This window comes from Leopardus geoffroyi, chromosome C1 (genome assembly GCF_018350155.1).
Source record: "Leopardus geoffroyi isolate Oge1 chromosome C1, O.geoffroyi_Oge1_pat1.0, whole genome shotgun sequence".
Classification (NCBI taxonomy): Eukaryota; Metazoa; Chordata; class Mammalia; order Carnivora; family Felidae; genus Leopardus; species Leopardus geoffroyi.
The window spans coordinates 145,280,386-145,305,135 of NC_059328.1; the positions used below are offsets into that span (position 1 = coordinate 145,280,386).

General features: G+C 37.3%; 1 long non-coding RNA gene across 1 annotated transcript; it reads left to right on the forward strand.

Moving 5' to 3' along the window:
• Positions 1 to 2,553: 2,553 nt before the first annotated feature.
• Positions 2,554 to 18,970, forward strand: LOC123596757. Its single transcript, XR_006711851.1, has 3 exons — positions 2,554 to 2,564; positions 12,493 to 12,495; positions 18,818 to 18,970. It is a non-coding gene; the product is annotated as an uncharacterized LOC123596757 (long non-coding RNA).
• The last annotated feature ends 5,780 nt before the right edge of the window (positions 18,971 to 24,750 follow it).

Consider the following 24,750-nt stretch of genomic DNA (forward strand, 5'->3'; position numbering starts at 1 on the left):
ACTTCTCTTAAAACGCCAGTAGGTAATCGAATGAGAATTTTCCTACAGAGGTGTAGACATATGGTCAGATACAATGCTATCCAGGACAAACAGGATAGGAGTCAAAATGTGAGCCACATATGGCACTTCAAATTTTTTAATGTAGCTAAATTATAAAAAAATAAAAACAGGGGCGCCTGGGTGGCTCAGTCGGTTAAGCGTCCAGCTTCAGCTCAGGTCATGATCTCACAGTTCATGGATTCGAGCCCCACCTCAGACTCTGTGCTGACAGCTCGGGCTTGGAGCCTGCTTTGGATTCTGTGTCTCCCTCTTTGTCCCTCCCCCACTCACACTCTGTCTCTGTCTCTCTCTCTCTCTCAAAAATAAATAAACATAAAAAAGAAAAATAAACAGGTGATATAAATTTTAATAACATATTTTATTTAACCTAATATTTAAAAATTATCTTTTTGATATACAATCAATATAGGCATTATTGAGATATTTTCAACTTTTATTCATCTCAAGTTTTCAAAATCTGATGGGTATTTTGCACTTACAATAAATCTCACTTTAAATTAGCCATGTATCGTATGTTCAATAGACACATGTGGTTAGTAGCTATCACACTAGATAGTATGGGTCCAAGAGAAGAGTTTGATTTAAATCTTGTGCCCATCACTTCCATACTTGGTGATGTCCATCAGTTTACATAAGTTAGGAGCTGTAGTTTCCTCATCTGAACAAATATAAGCAAGGAATATGATGTAATGTATACCTTACAAGACTGCTGTGTCAGTCACCCTGTAATCTGCAAGGTACGAGTTATGTGTGTATATGTATATGCTGATGTGCTGATTATTAGAATGACTGAAAACCAGAAATTTATTTGTCTTTAAGTTTAATAAAAAAACAAGGTTATGTTAAGATTGTCCATGTAATTAAGGATACAGAAATGCTCTTCGTTGGGTATAGAGATAATATGAACCTAATAACAGAATTATAATTTAGACTTTTTGTACTTGAAAATACTTTATTCTCACTTGGGATATAAATGACAGAACAACTGTATCTATTGCACACCTATTCACACCATCAACTTGTGCTTTTATTATACAGAAAGATAAGGATAGCCATGAACAACCTGATTTTTAGTGACTTATAGGGTAACATAATTCTCCATCATCTTCCCAGATCTATAAATTGAAGCACTCCTCTTTTTTTAAGTTTATTTATTTTGAGAGAGAGAGAGAGCAAGAGAGGGTGAGATAGCACATACACACACATGCACAAACAGGGTTGGCAGGGGTGGGGGGGCGTGGCAAAGAGAAAGGGAGGGGTAGTGAGAAAGAGGGAGAGAGAATCCCAAGCAGGTTTTGTGCTGTCAGTGCAGAGCCCGATGTAGGGCTCCATCCCATGAACCATGAGATCATGACTTGAGCTGAAATCAAGAGTCACACACTCAATGACTGAGCCACCCAGCTGCCCTGAAATACTTCCATCCTGAATGATCACCTCACCTGGAAAAAGCCTTATCTAAAACATCTTACATTTTGGCTCCCTAGCAGTGAAGAAGCTCACCAAATTATTTTAGGTTCTGTAACAAGTGTGGAAAACGTTGGCATTCTAGAAGACATATCTGAGAAAAATTCCATTTCTCTGCTTTAAAAGATGAGGCCGTGTCTAAATAAAAAGGTATTAGCTATGCTTCAGTGTATTCTGGGATTGTATCACTTATAGCTCAGTTGGTGGCACAATATGGAATGACAAAGGGATAAAAGGGGTAAATCTTTTATTTACCTATTTAATGTAGAAGAATGGATTCTAATGCGATTTATTTATTTATTTATTTAGAATATGTGCAGTGAGGGGTGTCTGAGTGGCTCAATCAACTGAGCACCTGACTCTTGATTTCTGTTCTGATCAAGATCCCAGGGTTGTGGAATCGAGCCCTGTATTGGGCTCTGTGTGGAGCCTGTTTGAGATTCTCTCTCTCCCTCTGCTTTTCTCTCCCGCTCAGACACTCTCTCTCTCTCTCTAAAGTAAATAAAATTTATTTTAAAAAATGTTTTAAAAAGAATACATGCAGTGAAATAAATGTTGAACAAAATGAGATATGAAAGCAGGTTGAATACCTACTTAATTATTTGTGAACGATAAGGTAATAGAAAAATAAGGAGATACTAAGAGACTTGAGTGTTCTTACTTTGCCTCCAGGAAAATAATTTAAGGCAAAAGGGATAAATGGTAACTTTTCTTACACTCAGTCTACTCAAATTCATGGCATTTTGTTTGAAAATGATTTCCCTTCTTGGTTTTTTTTTTTTTTAAGTTTATTTATTTATTTTGAGAGAGGGAGAGAGAGAGAGCAGGGTAGGGGCAGACAGAGAGAGAGGGAGAGAGAATCCCATGTAGGCTCTGCACTGACAGTGCAGAGCCTGATGTGGGGCCTGAACCCATGAACTGTGAGATCATGACCTGAGCCAAAATCAAGAGTTGGTCGCTTAACCAGCTGAGCCACCCAGGGACCCCATCACTTACTGTTTTTTTTTTTTTTTTAAGTGATGCAGGTTGCAAGTTTCTGAGTTTTCAGAGCTAGTCCAGGAGTTTGTGTTTGCTAACCTTTCTTTTTAGAATCTGAACACAGAATGCCTAATCATTGAAATTATGTGTTCGTGGCTTACCATCTTTTTGCTTGTTTATTCAGTTTGCAATGTTCCTTTGGAGCTTTGCATGTCCCAAACACTAAAACGAATTAATGTGTCTTTCACATTCAGCATAACTCTCTCCAGGGGTACTGTCTTTAAGTTAATGATTTAGGTTATTCTTCCTACACATATCATGGGCTGTGGCTTGGCATGATTTCATTTGCACTTCTCAGAGCATGCAACCCAGACAGCATGTACAATATTCATGGCAAGGATTAGAAGACACCTTGCAGAAAGCAAAACAAAGAGCTGAAAATAGCAAAGCTCACATCCCACTTTTTCTTCACTTCTTTTTCTCATTAGCACAGATTATTTTCCAGAAATGGCTTCTTACCAGATGATTCTCTGGCAATGGCAAGCATCTTTTTAAAGTTCACTCTCTCTGTCTCTCTTCAGCTAGTTCTAATTTGAGATGGTTGGCAATGTTGGTTATTAACACTGCCCCATTCAGATAACCTCAGTCAAGGTATCTGATCTGAGAGTCAATAGGAATATGGTGCTATGCTAGGGTCTGTATAAACAAAACACGTTATAGGAATGGACTAATATTCCTAAGACGCTTAAGACAGTAAGACATTAAGATTTAGGAATTCATACAGGATATCCAAAAAGTAATGAAACAATACACATGAGTAACAGAATATCAACCTAGCTTTAAAAGCCATGGTATTTGCAAAACTACCTTAAATTTGCATAGAGTTCAGATATCACTCTCAACAAATAGTTACGACATCCTTACTATCCTTACTATGAAGCAATGTGTTTAAACACAAGTATAAGATGTGGCCCCTAAATTCATATAGCCTGGGTCTGGTGGAGACAAATATACATGTGAAAAATTTCACTCATACGTAGGAACTATTTAATAGAATCATGTCTGTGATTCTTGGGAATCCAAGAGTTGGGGTCATTTTTTGCTGACTGGACAAAACTGGTTCTGGAGAAGGTTTAAATGGAAATGTGATACCTGAGATGAATCTCGAAGAATGAGTAAATGTTTGCTAAGTGGACAAGAGGAAAAAAAGTATTCCAGGCAGAAGAGTGAGCAAAAGAGAAGATGACTCATTCAGCAATATGTGGGAAGTTAAGGCATATATGGGGGTATGTAAGGATGCTTATAGGAAATAGAAACAGGCCAGATCCTGAAAAGACTAGATTTGCTTGCTATATTTTAGAATTTTATCTCTGTGGCTTATTTAAATAAGAGATTCTTACAATTAACTTCTTTCTTTAAAAAACATGAGACTTGGAGGGGAGGCCTAGTTAGAAAGCTATTAAAATAATCTAGGTAAGAGATGAGGTGGGCACACATTAAAGAAATGGAAGTGAAAATAGAAAAGAGGATGGACTCTGGAGGTGTGTAGGTGTCAGATCTGGTAAAACTTGATGTATGAATGGATGCGGGAGTTAAAAGAATACAAGAAATTAAAGATAATTCCTATATTTGAAAGTTGGGCAAATAGATGGATATTCATTCCCCAAACCAAAAACTTGGTGTAGAGGAATAGAGGCAAACTGAGGACTTGGGGTGGTTGCTATCATTTATATTCAACTTTGTATGGAGGTTTTATTGCAGGAGGAAACTGAGGTATGCACTCATAAGAATTCACAAGGGATCTTCAAACTAAAGACTTACAGCACGTTCCAATGTGTTCCTTTTATGCTAGATTCTCCTGTATTATCCTATGCTAGTGCTGAGCATATTTCTAAAGGAGGCTTGATTCAAGGCTACAGGTTCTTTCTTCCCCGGATAACCTTCAATGATTTATTGTAGGTTCAAGCTCCTTTTGATGGAGCTGCAAAACAACTGACTGAAATCAGATATCTCACTGAGGAAATCGAAAATTGGAATCTAGTAGGTGGTTTGACAGAATCATTGGAAGGTTAGTAGAACAATGAATGTGGTAGTAATTCATTCTAGAGACCCTCAATGGACTGCCAGAATCTATTACAGTGTAAGGGACAAAATACTAACTAGATTTTAAACAGCAGAGTCGAAGAGTCATTCAGGGATTAGTAAAAACCACTGAACAATAGATAACCTGGCCACTGAGTCCAGTTGATTTGGACTATGGTTTCATAGCTCTTCTTCCATCTGGAGTGGGGGATGAATTAATGCCATTGCCTGTGTTCTTTTGACTAGTTGAATAAGTTTCACGAATTTACAATATTATTATAATCTTCAAATTTCTGCAGACAGGGTCAGAGAATTTGGAAGATGAAATTGTGGCCCTACAAGCATGCCGTGTAATAGGTATTGTTTAAAGAGAGCCTAGATACAGTTAAATGAAAACTTCCCGTGGTTCCCTAGGATAGACAGACCAGATAACTATAGAATGACAGAAATCCTTTCTGTTACTCTCCTTAGCATGTAAATCCCTCCATCGTTTTCAGGCAATTTCTCATTTCCAGGTGGTCAGATGTTGCATGTGCTCGGGACAAGGTTTCATTATGTCATTTTAGACAAAATTAGAAAGAAGCCAATTTTATCTTTGGCATCCAAATTTGCACTTTTCTCTGCCTTTCTCCCCAGCCACCTTGACTACCCTCCTGCTTCAAACTCTCCAAGACACTCAGTATTATATTTCTTTCTTATTTTCTCCATCTTCGGTCTGTCAGAAACTTCTTTTTTATCCAGACAGCACTAGATGAAATTCTCACACTAGGATTTATATTTCTGATGAGGCTTCAAGTGTTAATTCTTTTCTTTTCTTTACTTTTTTTTTTCTTTTTGATCAAATTTTCCTTCAGCTATAGGAATGAAATGTTCATCAAAGTGGAGCTGCCGGGTGCCAGCGAATGAAGTGTGTGATGGGAAGGGCCCTCTCACCACCTCTCTGGGGCCCCTCAGCCGTCACCACGCTCCTCACAACTGCAGCATTGCAAGACAGGCACTTTCTTGGACTCTGGTTTTGGACCTAGAAAAAAAGTCAAGTGTGCTAAAAGTGATTCAGACATTGAAATTCTCTTCCTCACTCTCTTCTCCTTATCACTGAGTGACCTCTGGGGATAGTGACGTAGGAGATTTTCTACTGTTAGGTCTGGCCTTCCCTTGTTTGTTTTTTTGTTTGGCATTTCTTCCCGCAGTAGGCCTAATGCCTGAACGTGTTCTCTTTTCTTCTTTGAAAGTGTTACCGCATTCTATCGCTTGGGATTCTTTTTTCTTCTAGATCTGTTTCTTCTTTCCCCCATGCACTCCAGGCTCCTTTCATTAAAATGCATCTATATATATGTATGTGTTTTAATACTGATTCCAAGGGAGCATTATACAACTGACATAGGTAATAACCAGCAAAGGTAAGTTCCAAAGAATAACCTTTTTGAAGCCATGTAAAGGACTTTCCCAATGTTTCATACACCCACTTACAAAACCATACAATTAATTTTTCTTTGTTCAATATAAAAAAGATCTTAAATACACTAAAAGCTTTATGTGGAAAAAGTAAAATTATTGTTCTATTTTTAACAAATAATTTGATAACAGAAAAAAAATTGGGAACATTCTAAGAGGTAATTTTTTTTTAATTTTTTTAACGTTTATTTATTTTTAAGACAGAGAGAGACAGAGCATGAACGGGGGAGGGTCAGAGAGAGACACAGAATCTGAAACAGGCTCAGGGTCTGAGCCATCAGCCCAGAGCCTGAGGCGGGGCTTGAACTCACGAACCGCGAGATCATGACCTGAGCCGAAGTCGGATGCTTAACAGACTGAGCCACCCAGGCGCCCCTAAGAGGTAAATTTTTAAAGGAGGAAGTAATTAAAACCTTCATAAATAAAAAAAAATTAATATATTTTTTATACCTTTACTTAAGAAATATACCAATGTAGTTTTATGGATTGATTAAACTAAGTATCTGTACTCAGAAGAGTCCAAAATTTTTTCAAAGATATCCTCAGAGGAACATTAATGTGGATAAATACATATACTCAATCCAAAAATAATATAAGCAATCTTTAAACAGATGAAGAGGGGCGCCTGGGTGGCGCAGTCAGTTGAGCGTCCGACTTCAACCAGGTCACGATCTCGCGGTCCTGAGTTCGAGCCCGGCATCGGGCGCTGGGCTGATGGCTTGGAGCCTGGAGCCTGTTTCTGATTCTGTGTCTCCCTCTCTCTCTGCCCCTCCCCCATTCATGCTCTGTCTCTCTCTGTCCCAAAAATAAATAAACGTTGGAAAAAAAAAAAAAAAAAACAGATGAAGACTTCACTTCTTACTTACTTCTCAAAGATTTTTCACTACAAACTTATGTCACATTGATGTCTTTAAAATACAGAAATAGGCATTTATTTAGAGTACATTAACTATCAGTGACAATGGTTTTATTCTTTTCTACTTATTCATCCCTAGAACCATTTTTTTTCCCCTAAAAAATCAGGTATGTAGAGAAGACAATGCCCATGGGGAATAGGAAGGACAGGACCAGTGCAATCCAGATAGAGAGCATCCCTATTTGGCCCTCTTTGAAGCTGACATTAGGATAGTTTGAGTGGTTATTTTCATTTTAGAAATGCATACCCAGGAGGGGCACCTGAGTGGCTCAGTCAGCTAAGCATCCGACTCTTGGTTTCAGATCCAGGTCACTATCTCACAGTTCAAGTGTTCAAGCCCCTTGTCTGGCTCCACAGCCTCGGGCTCTATGCTGACAGCACAAAGCCTGCTTGGGATTCCCTGTCTCCTTCTCTCTCTGCTCCTCCCTCACACTTGTTGTCTCTCTCTCTTTCTCTCAAAATAAATAAATAAACTTAAAAAAAAAGCATACCCAAGAGACCTAACATTTATCTAGATGGAGGAATTTTTATTTGAGATAGAGAGGGAGGGAAAGAGAGAGAGAGAGAGAGAGAACAAGTAGGGAAGGGGCAGAGGGAGAGAGAGAATCTTAAGCAGGCTCCATGCTCAGCACAGAGGTGAGGTCATGACATGAGCTGAAATCAAGAGTTGGATGCTTAACCAAGGATAGAGGAATTTTTGAACATTTCTATGCCAAGTTATTTCCCCTCTATAACTGTTGATCGCAAATTGCCACTCAAAATTCCAAAGAATTGACTCCTGAGAATTTAGCTAAGCCTCGTTTCTTCCCAGAGAGGATTAGCAGAACATTTTGTGCACCTAATCACGAGGAAAGTTCTCATTTATAGAACGGTTCAGTAGCAATGGCCATCTTCCACCATCCATACTCCATTTATAACTGGTTATGAGAAGCCTCAGGAAATGTGGAGGGAGAAATCCAACACAAAGAATAAAGATAGCTATGGACTTCACAGCAGAAACTGGATGGTCTTCATTGGAGGGTCACTACCTTTGTGCAGTGAGGGCTGATGGTGGATGCAGATGGATTTGTCACATGCTCTAGACCCCTCAGGAAACATAATTTCCTGACTGTTGGTCTAGAAATGTAAGGGGAGCGGAAGATATACGCTTCCAGTTATGGAATGAATAAATCACGGGAATAAAAGGCACAGCACAGGGAATACAGTGAATGGTATTGTAATAGCTTTGTATGGTGACAGATGGTAGCTATGCTTGTGCTGAGCAGCATAACATATAGAGTTGTCGAATCACTGTGTTGTGCACCTAAAACTAATATAACGTTGTGTGTCAACAACACTCAAAAAATTTAAAAAGAATATATGGCCCGTTCAAAAGGTTTCGACTGGAAATAATTTAATGAATGGAAAATAAATTTAATAATTTAGGGTAATAGACAGTAACCATGGATGGTGAGACACCCAAGGATTAGCAACAGCAGGAAGTTATTTACCCTCCCTAGGCATGAAGGGACAAGGGAGGCAGAGTGAGTGGATTTGGGGTCCATGGAAGAGGAGCAGGCCCACTTTAGCTGTGGTCACAAGGGGATGTAGCCACTGACACTCCTGGTACCCTGCATGGAGGTGAGGGGACACAGGCCACCCTTCTCATGCTCTCTCTTCCTTCTTCTCCAATTTCCTTTCAGTGTCTCTTATTTCTGGAATCCAACTGGAGCCCTGAAAGTAAAAGAGTGAAAATCACACAGTCCACAGAATTCAGCCTCTCAAATTAGAAAGCAGGGCACAGAAGGGCAAACTTTGGATTATGAGTTTGGGGACAAGAGAGAGTAAAAGAGAATGACTGGCATATTTGCACAGCTGTTATTCTCAATTTGAGTAACCTGAGATGAACTTCAAGGTCAAGGGCAGTATGTTTGTGGCAGGGAAAACTGAGAAGTGGGAAAGGCATCTTAAGCCACATGCTTTCTTTTCTCTGGGAGAAAAACACAGATACTCCTTATTCTCCTTAATGTTAAAATTAATTTCCTAAACATTAGGAAGGAAACAAAGAGCCACATGATTGTCATAAAAGAATTAAGTAGGGCAATATATAAATGAAAGTCCTCTTTCCCCTATGCTCCACATTTATTTATTCATTCATAAATTCACTTATGTTCTCATTCTCTCAACATAGGTTAGAAATAATAGCTGACATCTATAAATGATATATGCCAAACAGCTTCAAAGAGTTTTATATGTACTGAAGCATCACAAGATTAAACACAGGTGCTACTATTTTTGTTCCAATTTTGCTAAATGAGTGGCATGCAAGTTAAGTAAATTACTGAAGACCCCAGAGCTGCAAAATGGCAGAAGTGGAATCTCAACACAGGCAGGTTCATTCTAAAGCTTTAGTTCTTAACCACTCTGTTAGGCTATGATAAATAGCTATTTATTGAACAGCTACTATGTGCCAGGGAATAAGTTCATTCTAAAGCTTTAGTTCTTAACCACTTTGTTGTGTTATGGTAAACAGTTATTTACCGAGCAGCTACTATGTGCCAGGGACTTTTCTAGGCGTTAAAGACTCAGGGATGAACACAACAGACAAAGTTCCTGCCCCATGGAACATATATTCTAGTTATGGAGAATAAAAATAACCAAATAAATCAATACATTTATAATATAATTTCAAGTTGACATAACTACTACAAATAAAAATAAAGTTGGATAAAGAGTTAGAGAGGATGTGGGGCTACACTGTAGACAGGATGATTAGGGCACCCTTACTGAAGAGATGTTATTTGAACAGACCTGAATGATGTCAAAATGGTACCTCAACAAGCCTTAAGCTGGCAAAGGAAAATTAGGTCACTGGAGGTGTAGGGGACACAAATTGGTCACTGGAGCTATAAGGGAACACCAACTGGTAATAAACATGATATACTATTTACAACTTACCAGGTTCTGTTCTTGAAGTTTGGCTAATATTAACATTTAATTTCTTACAATCATACGAGGAAGATGATTTATATATAAAGTAGCTGACCTCCAGTGTCATGTAACTAGTAAGGTAAGTCTACTGGTACTTTGAGGATTTAGGTTTCAAACTCAGGCAGTATGTCAGGTATGATGGTGCTTCAGCTGTCCTTATATTGTTCTTATGGATTGGTCCTCTAATTTGCTCATGTTTTCTTTTCTTTTTCTTTTAGAATATACTGTATTTTTTTTTTTTTGAGGTGGGAAAGGGGCAGAGGGAGAGGAATAGGAGAGAGAATCTTAAGCAAGCTCTGTGCTCAGAATGGAGTCCCATGTGGAGCTCAATCCCACGACCTTGGGATCATGACTTGACCTGAAGTCAAGAGTTGGATGCTCAAGTGACTCAGCAACCCAGGGGCCCACTCATGTTTCTTTTTCAACCATCCATCACTTTGTACAACTTTAAAATTTTCATAAAGATTTTCTGAATGCTGTTTTATTAAGCTTTCAATTTTAACTATCCACATTTTACTTTTTTTGGTCTCTGTCCTTTTTTTTTCTCATAGAACCCTTGCTTTGTTTTATGGATGGACTTGGAGATAGTGTAGATTTTTTATTTTCTATGCATGTTTGTTCTTTCTTTCTTTCTTTCTCTTTCTTTCTTTCTTTCTCTCTGCATAATTTTTGGAATGTCTCCCATGGATTTTTCCAAAAGTCAAGTGGAATTTCCCTGTTCATTTTGATAAGAGGACACCAATGATCTGATTGGAGGCTCTAGGGTGAGTAGTGGACTTCACTACTCATCAGGTTATGGAGGAGGTAAGTCACTTTCTTCCTTGTAAGACATTCAGATGTCAATGCATAGGGGTTTTGAGTTTGAGTACATTTAATTTTTGCAGAGATGAATATTTCAATTTCCTACATAATGGTAGTCATGAGGGAAGGATTGATATTTGGATACTGGCATTCCTGAAAAAGATTGAGGGAAAGCTGCTGTCTGTACATTCAGTCTGTACATTTCCACAGCTCTTTATTTTCATTACAGTGATGATGCTAATCACTGTGAATGTTCCCAAGTACAGAGATTCTCTGGTTCAACTTTCCCACTTTCATAGTGAGAGAAAAGAGTTGGGGTATAAACCAACTGAAATTAAGGTTTGCAACCAACTCATTAACTCACTTATCATTCACTGAGCACCCACTGTTTCTCAGACACTCTTTTAGATGCTGGGAATTCAGCAATAAAGAATGGATACACTGTAATTGAATTCTCTCTATTGCCTATAGTTTACCTTTTTAAAAAGCATTTTGATCAACATTCTATCTATTGTGCTGGTTGTTGTGTAAGGTGTGAGATGGGATCTGACATCTTTTTGAAAATGGTGTATTGGGGCGCCTGGGTGGCGCAGTCGGTTAAGCATCCGACTTCAGCCAGGTCACGATCTCGCGGTCCGTGAGTTCGAGCCCCGCGTCGGGCTCTGGGCTGATGGCTCAGAGCCTGGAGCCTGTTTCCGATTCTGTGTCTCCCTCTCTCTCTGCCCCTCCCCTGTTCATGCTCTGTCTCTCTCTGTCCCAAAAATAAATAAACGTTGAAAAAAAAAATTAAAAAAAAAAATAAAAAAAAATAAAAAAAAAAAGAAAATGGTGTATTGAAATTTTTTTTTGCTTTATTTTGCTTTTGGATTTTTGAATCTGGCTTTAATTTCAGAATGTGATTCCTTCTTGGGGCGCCTGGCTGGCTCAACTGGTAGAGCATGTGACTCTTGATTTTAGGGTCATGAGTTCAAGTCCCATGCTGGGTGCAGAGATTATCAACAAATAAGCTTAAAAAAAAAAAGAATGTGATTCCTTCTTGGATAATTCAAGGAACATCTATTTTATTAATTTTAACACAGTCATCTCTTTTCTATATTAATTACATTACTGTGGAGTTAGCTTTTTAGCTTATTGATACTGCAGAATTCTTTTGCAATATTGTTGTAATTGTTTTTGCCTGTGCATATTATGGTGAAGGAGGTAAACTGAGACTTCTTTCTGGACAATGGAGTCTATTTCTTAATCTGTAAAGGGTCAAGTTCTTTGTCTGACACAGCATTTGATTAGAATAAAATAATTTAATCTGTTTGAGAGAGGGTCTGGAAGGGAGACAGTGTATGGGATACATTATCATGAACATTTCCCTAATTCTCAGGACCTAGCACCGACGCTCAGAGTGAAAGTCCTGGCAGACTCACTTCAGAGAGTGGGTCTCACTCCTTCAGCAGGCTCCTTGTTCTCAAGTCTGCCACTCCGAGAATGGGAAGAGTTACATTTAATTAATTTTATTTTGACGACATCTCATGTTGGTCAGCCTTCATTTCCTCTGTTCCTGGTTCCCATGAAACATCCTTAAACTTTCGAAAACCAGTGTCAAAGTACACAGATACTCTTTTATAGTATAAAAATTGGAATAGAAGTTAGTTTTTTTTTCTTTTTTTGTTTTAACGTATAAAAACAATTTTCTCTTAGAGGCATAGAGGCAGATACCCCAAGAAAAAACAACTTAGTTGGTCACTGTTGCATTGTTATTACAGAAACAGTAGGGAGTTCTGAGTGGTATAAATAAATATATACAAGGGTAATCTGGTACTCCGAAAAGACTGGAATGCAAATGTATGCAACCTTTCTAAGAAAAGTATGGAGTTTCCTAATGTTATAGAATCAAGTACAGAAAAGCTTGAGCAGAATTTGCAAATTATAATACTGATCTAAAATGTGATAATAGTATTTGTCATTCACATGAGGTGTTCCCTTTGTGTCATAAAAATCTGAAGTACAAAGTAAAGACTCAAACAAGAATGTTTGTTTGAGTCTCCTTAACATGGTTTGTAAAACATTTATATATGCACTGAAGAAGTCGGTTAAGTAGCTGGAGTGTAATATTCTTTCAAAGCCCACAGTAGATGCAACAATCTTAATCTTACAAAAGCAAATTCCACTCAAAATCTAGTATAGAGAGAAGTGGTTTTCCAATCGAATCATGTTTAAGATACAGTGGAAGGTTTAACAACTCAAGGCAGCGTTTGAATCTATCTTTATAGATAGATTTATTTTTCACAATGGACATTACCATGGTAAATGCATTTACAATGAACTAATTTTATGATATTATACATATAAATTTTTAGTCACCAGGCATGCTTACTTTTCAGTGATTGCATAATAGAAAACAAACAGAACAAAAAGGCAGTGTGGTTTCCATATAACAATTATATTTCTCATTGTAAACTTATAAATGAGTATTTTATTTTTACATGTCCATGTCTAAATCAGTGCCTGGCATAGAGTAGGTGTTCAATATATATTTGCTTATTGCAATTTTTGCCTTTGTTTCATTTTTTTTTTTTTACTTCTTTTTGTGTAGAATGCTTTAATTCTTTAGCTGAAGCTAGGAGTCTCAAGTATCTATGTAAAGACACACTGACATGACTCATTTTCTCAGTTGCAAAATAAAGTGCCTCATTTTAGTCAGTACTGAGTTCAAATTAAATGCCATCTTCAGGGAGATATTGTTTGGTTGCCAGTAATCATTTCCTAGGTGACACTAGCCAGTTTCCTGGTGACAAGGGCATGTCTGCACAGGAAGTAGAGGGAATCTGGTTTAAAGGCTTTATATGAATTTTCCTCTGTAAGAAGTTTGTTATTCTTGAACAAACAGAAGACTCATATCAATGTACTTAATTATATAAATGAGAATTAAAAAAAAATAGAATATCCTTGCAACTTCTTAAAAGTCATGAGAGATTGAAGGTTTTAAACCAAAAATGTGAAATTGAACTTTCGGCTAACATGGAATAAAACGCGAACATAATTTGCCCTCTCTTCCATTCTGAAACCACACAAAAATGGACAAACTACATGATACAATGGCTTCCAGAAACTGAACATCAGACGATGAAGGACAGTGATTTTCTAGGCAATGGAACCAAATCAATGAAGCCCTATGATTGTACTAGCTTACTCCCTTGAGTTGCCAGGCAACAGGAACAGGGAAAGTGTAACCTGGCTAAGGCCAGAAGACTCCCTGAATTGAGCAAATGAAGACAGAGTTCACAAGAGAAGGTTTAAGATAGCAGGACACTGGCCTTAGAAAGAATTTTAGAGAAATATGGAAAGTCCCCTCACGTATTCATTCAGATGAGTACTGATCAGTCAATGTATGTGAGAAAGCCACCCAAGGCTGAGAAAGAACTTCCTGGCAGGATTAGAGGGAGCAATGACAAGACGTCCCACAGGGCTTAGGACAGGGTGGGCCTGTTCTCTCCTGGAAGATTGAAAATCTCAAGATTCACAGACCAACGGGTAGCGTGCTCAGAAAAATTTTGCCTCAGTAGTAGTGAATAATTACCTCTAGAGCCACTCGTGCTCTGTTTCTGACCAATAAACCTTAGAAGTAGGACTCAAAGGTTTAAACTCTTTCCAGCAAACTTAATTTTGCCCCCAAAGAAATATCAAGAATATTTATAGAAATACGAAAGTACTCAACACACAACAAAGTAAGATTGATTTGTGACATCCACTCAAAAATTACCAAAAATGAAAAGAAACAGGAAAATATGAACCATAATGAGGACAAAGACTGACCCTTAATTGAGAGAGATGTCAGAATTAGCAAAAACTGACATTAAAACATTATAACTGCATTCCATGTCCTCTAAAATTTAAGGATACATAGGAAAAATATAAAGAAAAAACAAACTGGGGGGGGTGGTGTGGCTCAGTCGGTTAAGCGTCCGACTTCTTCGGCTCGGGTAATGATCTCTTGGTTCGTGAGTTCGAGTCCCGCTTCCAGCTCTGTGCTGACAGCTCAGAGCCTAGAGCCTGCTTCACATTTGGTGTCTCCTTCTCTCTCTACTCCTCCCCCTTCATGCTCTATGTCTTTCTTTCTCTCTCTCTCTCTCTCTCTCAAAAATAAATAAACATTAAAAAAAAGAAAAATCAAATTTCTGGAAATGAAAGCAACACAGTGCAAGATGGAAAACATACGGCATCAATAGCACATTAGCTGTTGCAGAAGAAAAGGTTAGTATTGGGGATATAACAATAGAAATGATCCAAACTGAAACAGGGAAAACAAAATAAGAACAAAACAAATAGAATAAAATGAACACAGTGCCCACAAGCTGCGGGACCACTTTAAGCAGCCCTATCAAATGTGCATTTAGAGTCCTTGGAGCAAGATTGAAGGAGACAAGACAGTGAAGGGACAGGAAACAAAATATTTGAGGAAGTCATAACCAAAACCTCCCCAAATTTGACCACAACTATAAACCTCCATGAACCCCAATTCCAAGAAATATGATGGAAACTACATCAAGGTAAATCATAATAAAATTGCGCATATCAGGAATAAAGACAAAATCTTAAAGAAGTCATAGATAAATTATGTACAGAGGAACAAAGACAAAGATGACAGATTTCTTGTTGAAAACAATGCAATTACAGTATATGTCAATATAAATACTTGTATACACATATTCATAGAAGTTTTTTTTTTTTTTTTTTTTAACCATATCACCAAACTGGAAATAACCCCTGCGTTCAAAAGAAGTTGAGGGTAGACAGGACAAAGCCATTCAGAGTCCTAAGAAAACTTCTTAAGGTGATGGATATTTCACTATCTTGATTGTAGCATTTGTTTCATAGGTATACAAATTTGTAAAAACCTATCAAATTTTATAGTTTAAATATGTGAAGTTCATTGCATGTCAACTATAATGTGATAAAGTTGTTACAAGGGAGATGATTGAATTTAATGGTGGAAAAAATCACCTCAAAGCATTTTCCAAAAGATATCCATATGCAACCAATGAAATGTCAATGGAAATTAATCCAATAATTGGTAAATATAATTATAGTTAAGAAAACTGGAGATTTTTAAATTTTTAAAACATATAAAAACATAGATTTTGGAATGATATAATATCATAGCTGAGAACAATTTTAGAGAGTATCTTGTTTGAAATCTCCGACTCTTGAGTCATGGATTATAGGGTTTAAGAAAACTGGAAGGGGCCATGTAGGACAGCATGTCTGCACTTACTGTGATGTAGTTACAGAACTGAAGTCCACAGAAGCTTAATGATTTGTGAGAAAATGTCTCCTGACTCACAGTCTAGAGCTGTTTCCATTTTTATCATATTTCTCATTTGATTTGTATATCATTTTTTCTGCATCTTAATTATGTTTCTTTCAGAACATAATAGTATACTTTGGCATTGACTTTGCCTCAATTAATGAAAACTGTTGAATTACCATCTTTTGTCTGCTGGTGAAACTTAAATGCCCTTGTTTGGGGACACATCATAATTTCAGCAAATTTATAAAATTTTATCACTATTTTCATATGACCTTGAGTCTCACATTCCTAATGAAAAGTCTTTGGGGAGTTCTTCTATCTTAAACTTTTTGAGCAGCCACAATTCTTGGTTGAGCCATTCTTATCTGGTCCTATAACTTAATCTCTTGACTTCTTAAAAATCTCAAATCTCTGTTTCCGAATTCTCTTCACTTTAATTTATAAGCTGTGAGACAAATTTCACTAAAGCTTTAATTGTGCCAATCTATTGCTCAAAACCTGGCAGGGAGCCATTGTTTCTTATTTTAAATGTTACATTTTTACTTGATGTTAAAGAATTTTCATATTTGGACTCAAATTACCTTTATGGCCTTCTTTTTTCCTACTCTTCTTCATGTACTCATTTAGATGCTTGTGTATCCCTGAAGGAAAGCAACAGACATTTATTTCAAGTATTTAGAATACCCCTCATCTTGACATACATTTGATGAGATCTCACGAGCCTTGACATTCCAGATTAAATATCACTATCCATCATCTCTAACATGTGTCGCCTGTTCATACAAACCACAAGTGATCTCTCCTTTTCTTGGATTTAATTATACTTCTTGCCTTAGAATATGCATTTAATTTTGACTAAAATATCTACATCTGCCAACATATAAATAGAAATAACAATTTAAACACAAGTTCCTGAATGTTCAGCTAGGGATAGTGAATGTTGCATGTGATTGTAACACCGGAAGTTATCCTAAAAGGGTGCAGCCTTCATTACTGCTGAGTTCCAAACCCATAAGTTGTTCCCCGGCTTCCAAAAACCCATGTAGTTTATGTAATTTCTCTCGTTTTCCCTTGTTCTGCTATAGAATGTAAAATAGAAAAAAGTGCATTTCTGGTGCCAGCAGATAGCAGTGGCAGTTAATTTGCAGAACTCAAGGGGAGTTGAGATTCCTCATCTTCCAGCATTTGTATGAAACTGTATGATAATCAACAGGCAAAACAATACTATGTGTATATTTCTTTGATGCAAACTCAGTAATAAAGGCAGAAACTTGAGGAAGTGCAGATAGATATTGGCAATGTTCAATTTTTCTTATCTTTGTACACTGTGAAATACACAAAGGTGTCAGAATTAGTTTCCCAAAGAGGATGATCCCGATGGTCCAAAGTGGCAGCAAGTATGTTATTCATAACCTGAATAAAAGTATAAGAAGCCTTTTCCTCACTAGAAGAGATTATAGGCAGACAGAATGTGTTTCATTTGGGTGTGAAATAGCTCAAATTAATTGGCCCTCTGCTCTGGACAATGATTTTTTTTTTTCCTCTCTGAGTCACAAGAGCTCAAGGGGAGACACGCAGCAGTGGGCACTGATCTTGCTTTGATTCCAGGCCTCGTCTCTTTTATCTACCTACCTCTCACCTTAAGGAAAGTATTCTTCATGTGGTCTTGATGTTTGCCCATGATTTCACACTGTCATTTAAGCCAAAGACCGGAATGATAGAGCATATACATTTATTGGTCCATGTCCCCTGTGTGCTTTGTACCTCATGTTGAGGGGTTGGTGGAGAACAGGTTGGAGAAAACTAACACCTCAAGCTTATTCCTCAAAATAATTATAGCACCTTAAATTTCTCTATTTCTGTAAGTTTGTGAATCTTTTTTTTACATAAATAATCTTGCTTGATCGTCACGACAATGTTCAATATAAATACATGGATTATGTTTATACCCATTTGGTAAATGTTCTGAGTTAGGACTTATGATTAGTGTTGGGAATACAGTGGTGAGAAGAATAGATATGGTCCCTGACCTCATGTACTTTATAGTTCCACACAAGAACTAAAATTGCATACCTACAAACTGCGGTAAATTGTGTGAACAAAGGAATAAGTTTCCAGAAAAGAGAATAAGAAAAGTGAATAATTTATTTTGATGAGTCATGGAGACCCTCTCTGAAAAGGTGATAATGAACCTGAGATATGAAGGATAAGAAGGCCCCAGTGATAAGAAAAAGTTTCCAGATCTAGCCAGTAAGTTTAAGGATGTTTCAAAGTCATGCATCTAGTTAGATAGCAGAGCTGAAATCTAGGGGAAAAAAATCTGAAAATGATAATTAACATTTGTGCAGCTCTTTTCAAAGTGCTTTCATGTGTATAATCTCATTTAACAATCACACTGTGAGGTGCAAAACTTGGAATATGATTGATAGCTAGAAAATTTGCCACCCTCCTTTTGACTTAGATTCTATTATTGATTGTGAAAGAAAAAAAAAATCTGAGATTAGGTTAAAGGAGTCCTGAGTGGCACATGAATTGTTTGTAGGTAAAATATTCAATAAGACATTTCCCATTTGAACAATGCTGAGAATGAAAGCATCATCCAAATAGTCAGAAGAATATGATTAGAGACTAATCATTTACCTTCATTGCACCTTCACTATGTTTAGAACTTTTTATGAGAAATTTTAAGAAGAAAAATGACTGCATGGAGAAATAAGCTTAGAAACATTCTAATTATCTTTCTCTCTCTTTCTTTTCTGGTGCTTTGGGGGCCAGGGGCTTCAGTGCAGACACGGCCAAGTCCAAGAACCACACCATGCACAACCAGTCATGAAAATGGCACAGAAACAGCATGAAGAAGCCCAGTCACAAAGATATGAATCTCTTAGGAGAGTAGACCCCAATATCCTGAGGAACATGCACTTTGCCAAGAAGCACGACAAAAAGGGCCTGAAGAAGATGCAGGCCAACAATGCCAGTACCATGAGTGCACATGCTAGGCTATCAAAACCCTTGTTGAACCCAGGGAGGTCAAGTCCACATCCCAAAGGGTGGCAGCCGCAAGCTCAATCAACTTGACCACATTTCTCACCTCAAGCTTTGGAAACATGATCGTACCTACATTGCTAAGAGCCTCAGGCTCTGGTGAACAGAGTCCAAGGCCCAGACTCTTGCTATGGCTCAGACTCCCAAAGGTGACCAGGCTCCTCTGAAGGCTCCAGTGTAGAGGCTTCTGTCTGCTGATGTGAAGGCAGAAGCACTGGTGTGACCAACCCTGGGTTTCTGTCTGCATGGGGCCAGTGTCCTCTTGTTCCATTTGTACAAATAAACTTGCAGCAGGAGATATATATATATATATATATATATATATATATATATATATATAGTTCTAAAAATATTTCAGTTGTAATTTTGATATACACATGCATATTTAAATATTTCTAGGCAATGTATATGTGTGTATATGTATATAAGTGTGTACTTATACATTTTTAAATCACTCTAAGCATTGAATACTATATATGTGCAGATTATAGAAATATGTAGAATTGATTCCACTTATTTTTTTTTTTTTTATTTTTTAATGCTTATTTATTCTTGAGAGAAAGAGAGACAGAGAGGGAGACACAGAATCCGAAGCAGGCTCCAGGCTCTGAGCTGTCAGCACAGAGCCTGAAGTGGGGCTTGAACTCACGAATTGTGAGATCATGACATGAGCCGAAGTCGGACGCTCAACTGACTGAGCCACCCAGGAGTCCCGATTCCACTTATTTTAAAATGTATACGTAATTAACTGATTATAAATATGTTTTTGTTCATATATTCTGTACCAAATTTCTATCTATTAAAAATAATAGTACTGGGGTGCCTGGGTGGCTCAGTTGGTGGTCTGACTCTTGGTTTTGGCTTAGGTTATGATCTCACAGTTCCTGGGTGTGAGCTCCCCATCAGACTCTGCATAGACAGTGCAGAGCCTGCTTGGGATCCTCTCTCTCCCTCTCTCTCTGCCCCTCCCACCTGTGCTCTCTCTTGCTCAAAACAAATAAATAAACTTTAAAAAATAAATAAGAATGGCAATACATATTAGCTAATCTAAAATGTCGCTAATTGAATTAACAAACCTTGGGGTGCCTAGGCAGCTGTCAGTTGAGCATCAACTCTTGGTTTCAGCTCAGGTCATGATCTCACGGTTCATGGGGTCAAGCCCCATGTCAGGCTCTGCACTGACAGCACATGGAGCCTGCTTGGGATTCTCTGTCTCCTTCTCACTTTGCCTCTCCCCTGGACTCTCTCTCCCTCTCTGTCTCTCTCAAAATAAATACATAAACATTTAAAAAAAATAATTAATTAAAAAATTTTAATAAAAAAATTATGACTAAAGAAAACACCATTAAAATATTATTATGCTGGAATAACTGGACATCCATTTGCAAAAACTGAATCTAGATGTAGACTTTATACCCTTCACAAAAGTAAGTCAAAACGGATCAGAGATCTCAATATAAAATGCAAAACTCTAAAGAACTTAGATGATACCATGGAACAAAACCTAGATAGCCTTGAATATAGTGATGCCTTTATAGATACAATATCAAAGACATAATCTGAGAAAGAAATAATTGATAGCTGGACTTCATTAAAAAAATGAAATTAATAAAAAATTCCTACTCTTTGAAGGACAATGTCAAGAAAATGAGAAGACAAATTTCAAACTGGGAGGAAATATTTACAAAAGATATACCCAATAGAGGACTATTATCCAAAATATACAAAGAACACTTAAAATCAATAAGACAATAAACAACCAGAATAAAAATGGACCAAAGACCTTAAGACATATCTCATCAAAGAAGATATACAGAAGGAAAATAAGCTTATGAAAAGATGCTCCACATCATATGTCCTAGAGAAATGCAAATTAAAACAATGAGATACCATTATACATCCATTAGATTGGCCAAATTCTGAACCATTGACAATGGCAAATGCTGACAAGGATGTGGAGCAACAGGAACTCTCATTCATTACTAATAGGAATAAAAAAATGATACAACTCTTTGGGAGTTTGGAAATTTTCTACAAAAGTAAACATACTCTTACTATATGATCCAGAAATCAGGATCTTTGGTATTTTCCCAAATGAGTTAAACACTAATGTTCACACAAAAATCTGCACACATCTGTTTATAGCAGTTTTATTCTTAATGCCAAACCATGAAAGGAACCAAAATGTCCTTCAGTAGGTCAACGGATAAATAGACCGTGGTACATCCAGATAATGCATTAAAAAGAAATGATCTATCAAACCATGCAAAGATAAGGAGGAAACCTAAATGCCTATTGCTAATTGAAAGAAACCAAGTCTGAAAAGGCTACATACTGTATGATTCTAACTATATGGCATTCTGATAAAGGCAAAACTATGAAGACAAAAAAATATCATTGCTAGGGCTTGTGGTGGTGAAGTGAATAAGTAGGGCACAGCAGATTTATAGGTCAGTGAAAATACTCTATATGTTATTAAAATTATTGGTGTATGTCATCATCCATTTGTCTAGACCCATAGAATGTACAACAGGAAAAATGAACCCCAAGGTGAATTAAGGATGCTGGGTGATTGTGATAAGTTTATGCTCAAATGTAGAAGTATGCACACCCATCCATCATATCGTATATATTTCTCACATATCATCCTAATAATCTCCTTTTCTGCACCCTGGAGATTTTCTGGTCTTTTCTCCACTCAGGAAGTAGAGTGGTCTTTTAAAACATATTGTGGGGTGCCTTCGTGGCTCAATTGGTTAAGCATCCGACTCTTGGCTTCGGCTCAGGTCATCATCTCACGGTTTGTGAGTTTGAGCCCAAGCCTGCTTGGGATTCTCCGTCTCCCTCTCTCTCTGCCCCTCCCCCACTCACGTTGTCTATGTCTCTCTCAAAATAAATAAATAAACTTAAAAAAAAAAACCATATTGAACACATGGATAAACTGAGTTTAAAGAATACCTCCACGCAGATTGTAGAAATGTTAAGTATGATTGGTTACTTTGAATTGTCCCTGTAATATATAATTACAAAGCTCAAAATACTGCACCGCAGCCCATCTCACTCAGAGCAAAAGCTACAGTGTTTCAGGGGCCCACAACATCATGTGTTTCGTACCCTTATTTCGTCTCCCACTTCCTGTGTGTAAACTCCACTACAGCCACAGTGGCAACTTGCCATTCATGGAACACACTAAAAATTCTCCTATCTCAGGGTCTTTATATTTGTTCCCTCTGCCTGGCTTGCACCTCATTCTCTTCAGAATTGTAGTCAAATGCCATCTTTCCAGAGATTTTCTTCACACTCTAAAAATTACACTCACACTCCCCCAGTCTTCCCTATTTTCTCTTTTTTATTCTGTTTTATTATACTCAGTGATGTTTATCACCATCTGACAAATAATTTTATTATTATTACTGTGATTATTATCTTCACTTCTACTGTAATATAAATACATGAAGGCAGGCCTTTGTGTGTGTGTGTGCGTGTGTGTGTGTGTGTGTGTGTGTGCGCGCGCATGCATGCTATCATCCTAGTCTAGGGGAAAGTGAGTGCTCAATAAATATTTGTTGAATGGCCAAAGGAACGAAAGTATTACAAAAATGTGTTTTAAAGAGAAATACTGTTAATTTTTTGTCATAGTTGATACCTTTTTATATAAATTGTTTTTTTATGTAGAACTGAGAACATGGTAGCAGTTATTCCAGTACTTTCCCCTTGGGTAACGGTGATGTAGTCAGCATTTGTAGTGTAGAAGCAAACAGTGAAGTAAAGAAGAGGTCTTCTTTTTGGTAATTCAACTTAATGGTGTTGAGTTTTAGCAGTGTATGTAATGTTTAATAGAGAGATATTCATTCTATGCCTTTTTGTACATGAAAATAAAATATAGCTTATTCCAGTTAAAGAGAAGAAAAAGACATGGCAGACAATATTTCAAATGATATAAAAGAAGCATAAGATACCAGCTTAGAGCAAGAAGGAAACACTCATTTGCTCAGGATGGAGATCTTTATTTAAACATCCATCTCCTATAACAAGGAGAGTCAAACACTAATAAACACAATGCGGAGAGCAGCCTATTTTCAGAGAAGTACACACATCCATTTACTTTTCAATTCCCCAATAAAGGAGGGAAAATCAGACTATTAGATCATGGGTAAAGGATCTGCGATGTCACCTACAACTCATTAGCAGAAGAGGAAGCTGACAACCTAGGGAGAGGAGAAAGACACAGGGCCGATTAGCAGAGGAGCAAGGCTTAGCTTACTGCTTGCTCCAGGTTACCAATCCAAGCCATACCACAGAGCTCTCATTCTCATCATAATGCAGAATAAAATTACAGATCAATCGAAACAAATTTGACAAGTGATAAATAAGTATGAGCAAGGGCATAGCAGTTTGTATCAGGCAACAAGCAGATAAACGCAATGAATCACAACAAACAGAATAACAAGAGCGGCTTAGAAGGAATGGTGATAAATTTGCATATTGAGAAGTGCCAAAAGTGTTCTTGTTTGGGCAAGTATCTGTTGATCCTAATCATTTGACATCAAAAGGTACCAATTTTTTGCAGTTTCAGATGGCCCCCGAAGCTATCGCTATATTCGGATAGGTCTATTTGCTAAAAAGCTTATAGCCAACTTCATAGGTTTGTTTGTTTTTTGTTTGTTAGTTTTATGTTTCACAAGTTTCCCAAAACCATCCTGGCCATCATAGTCTTATTTTTATTTATGTGTAAAGTTTGTTTATAATAACTGCATAAATATTTATGCTAGAATTCACATTTATAGCAATGACTCCAATGTAATTGGAGACAAAATTAAGAATCACAACAATGTAAAGTACACTTTTCAACAGAACTTTTAACAGTAAATCTTGGAAGATTTACATGGGATATTTACCTTGACTGTAACAGAAAGTTTGTGGCTAGATGATCATGTAGGGCTAATCATTTCTTAAAAATATGCACTACAGAACCAAATCTCTGTTTCTTCACCTGCTGGTTGTCTGACCCCAGAATAGTTACCTAGTTAACTTCTCAGCAAATCAATTTCTGTATAGGTTAAATGGGGATTATGATACCATCTACCTCAAGGGGGTGCTGTGAGGACTTACTGACTTAATATATAGCAAGTGCTTAGAATGATGTCCGGCACATGGTAACTGTAGTTACTAGTATTACTGTTACTACTTCTCTACCATTGTTATTGTCAGAGTTCCGAGATTCACAGTACTGGGGAATATGATACTTAAAAAAAATATTATTTATTTATTTTTTTTAATTTACATCCAAATTAGTTAGCATATAGTGCAACAGTGATGTCAGGAGTAGATTCCTTAGGGCCCCTTACCCATTTAGCCCATCCCCCTCCCACAACCCCTCCAGTAACCCTCAGTTTGTTCTCCTTATTTATGAGTCTCTTCTGTTTTGTCCCCCTCCCTGTTTTTATATTATTTTTGTTTCCCTTCCCTTATGTTCATCTGTTTTGTCTCTTAAAGTCCTCATATGAGTGAAGTCATATGATTTTTGTCTTTCTCTGACTGACTAATTTCACTTAGCATAATACCCTGCAGTTCCATCCACGTAGTTGCAAATGGCAAGATTTCATTCTTTTTGATTGCCAAGTAATGCTCCATTGTATATATATACCACATATTCTTTATCCATTCATCCATTGAT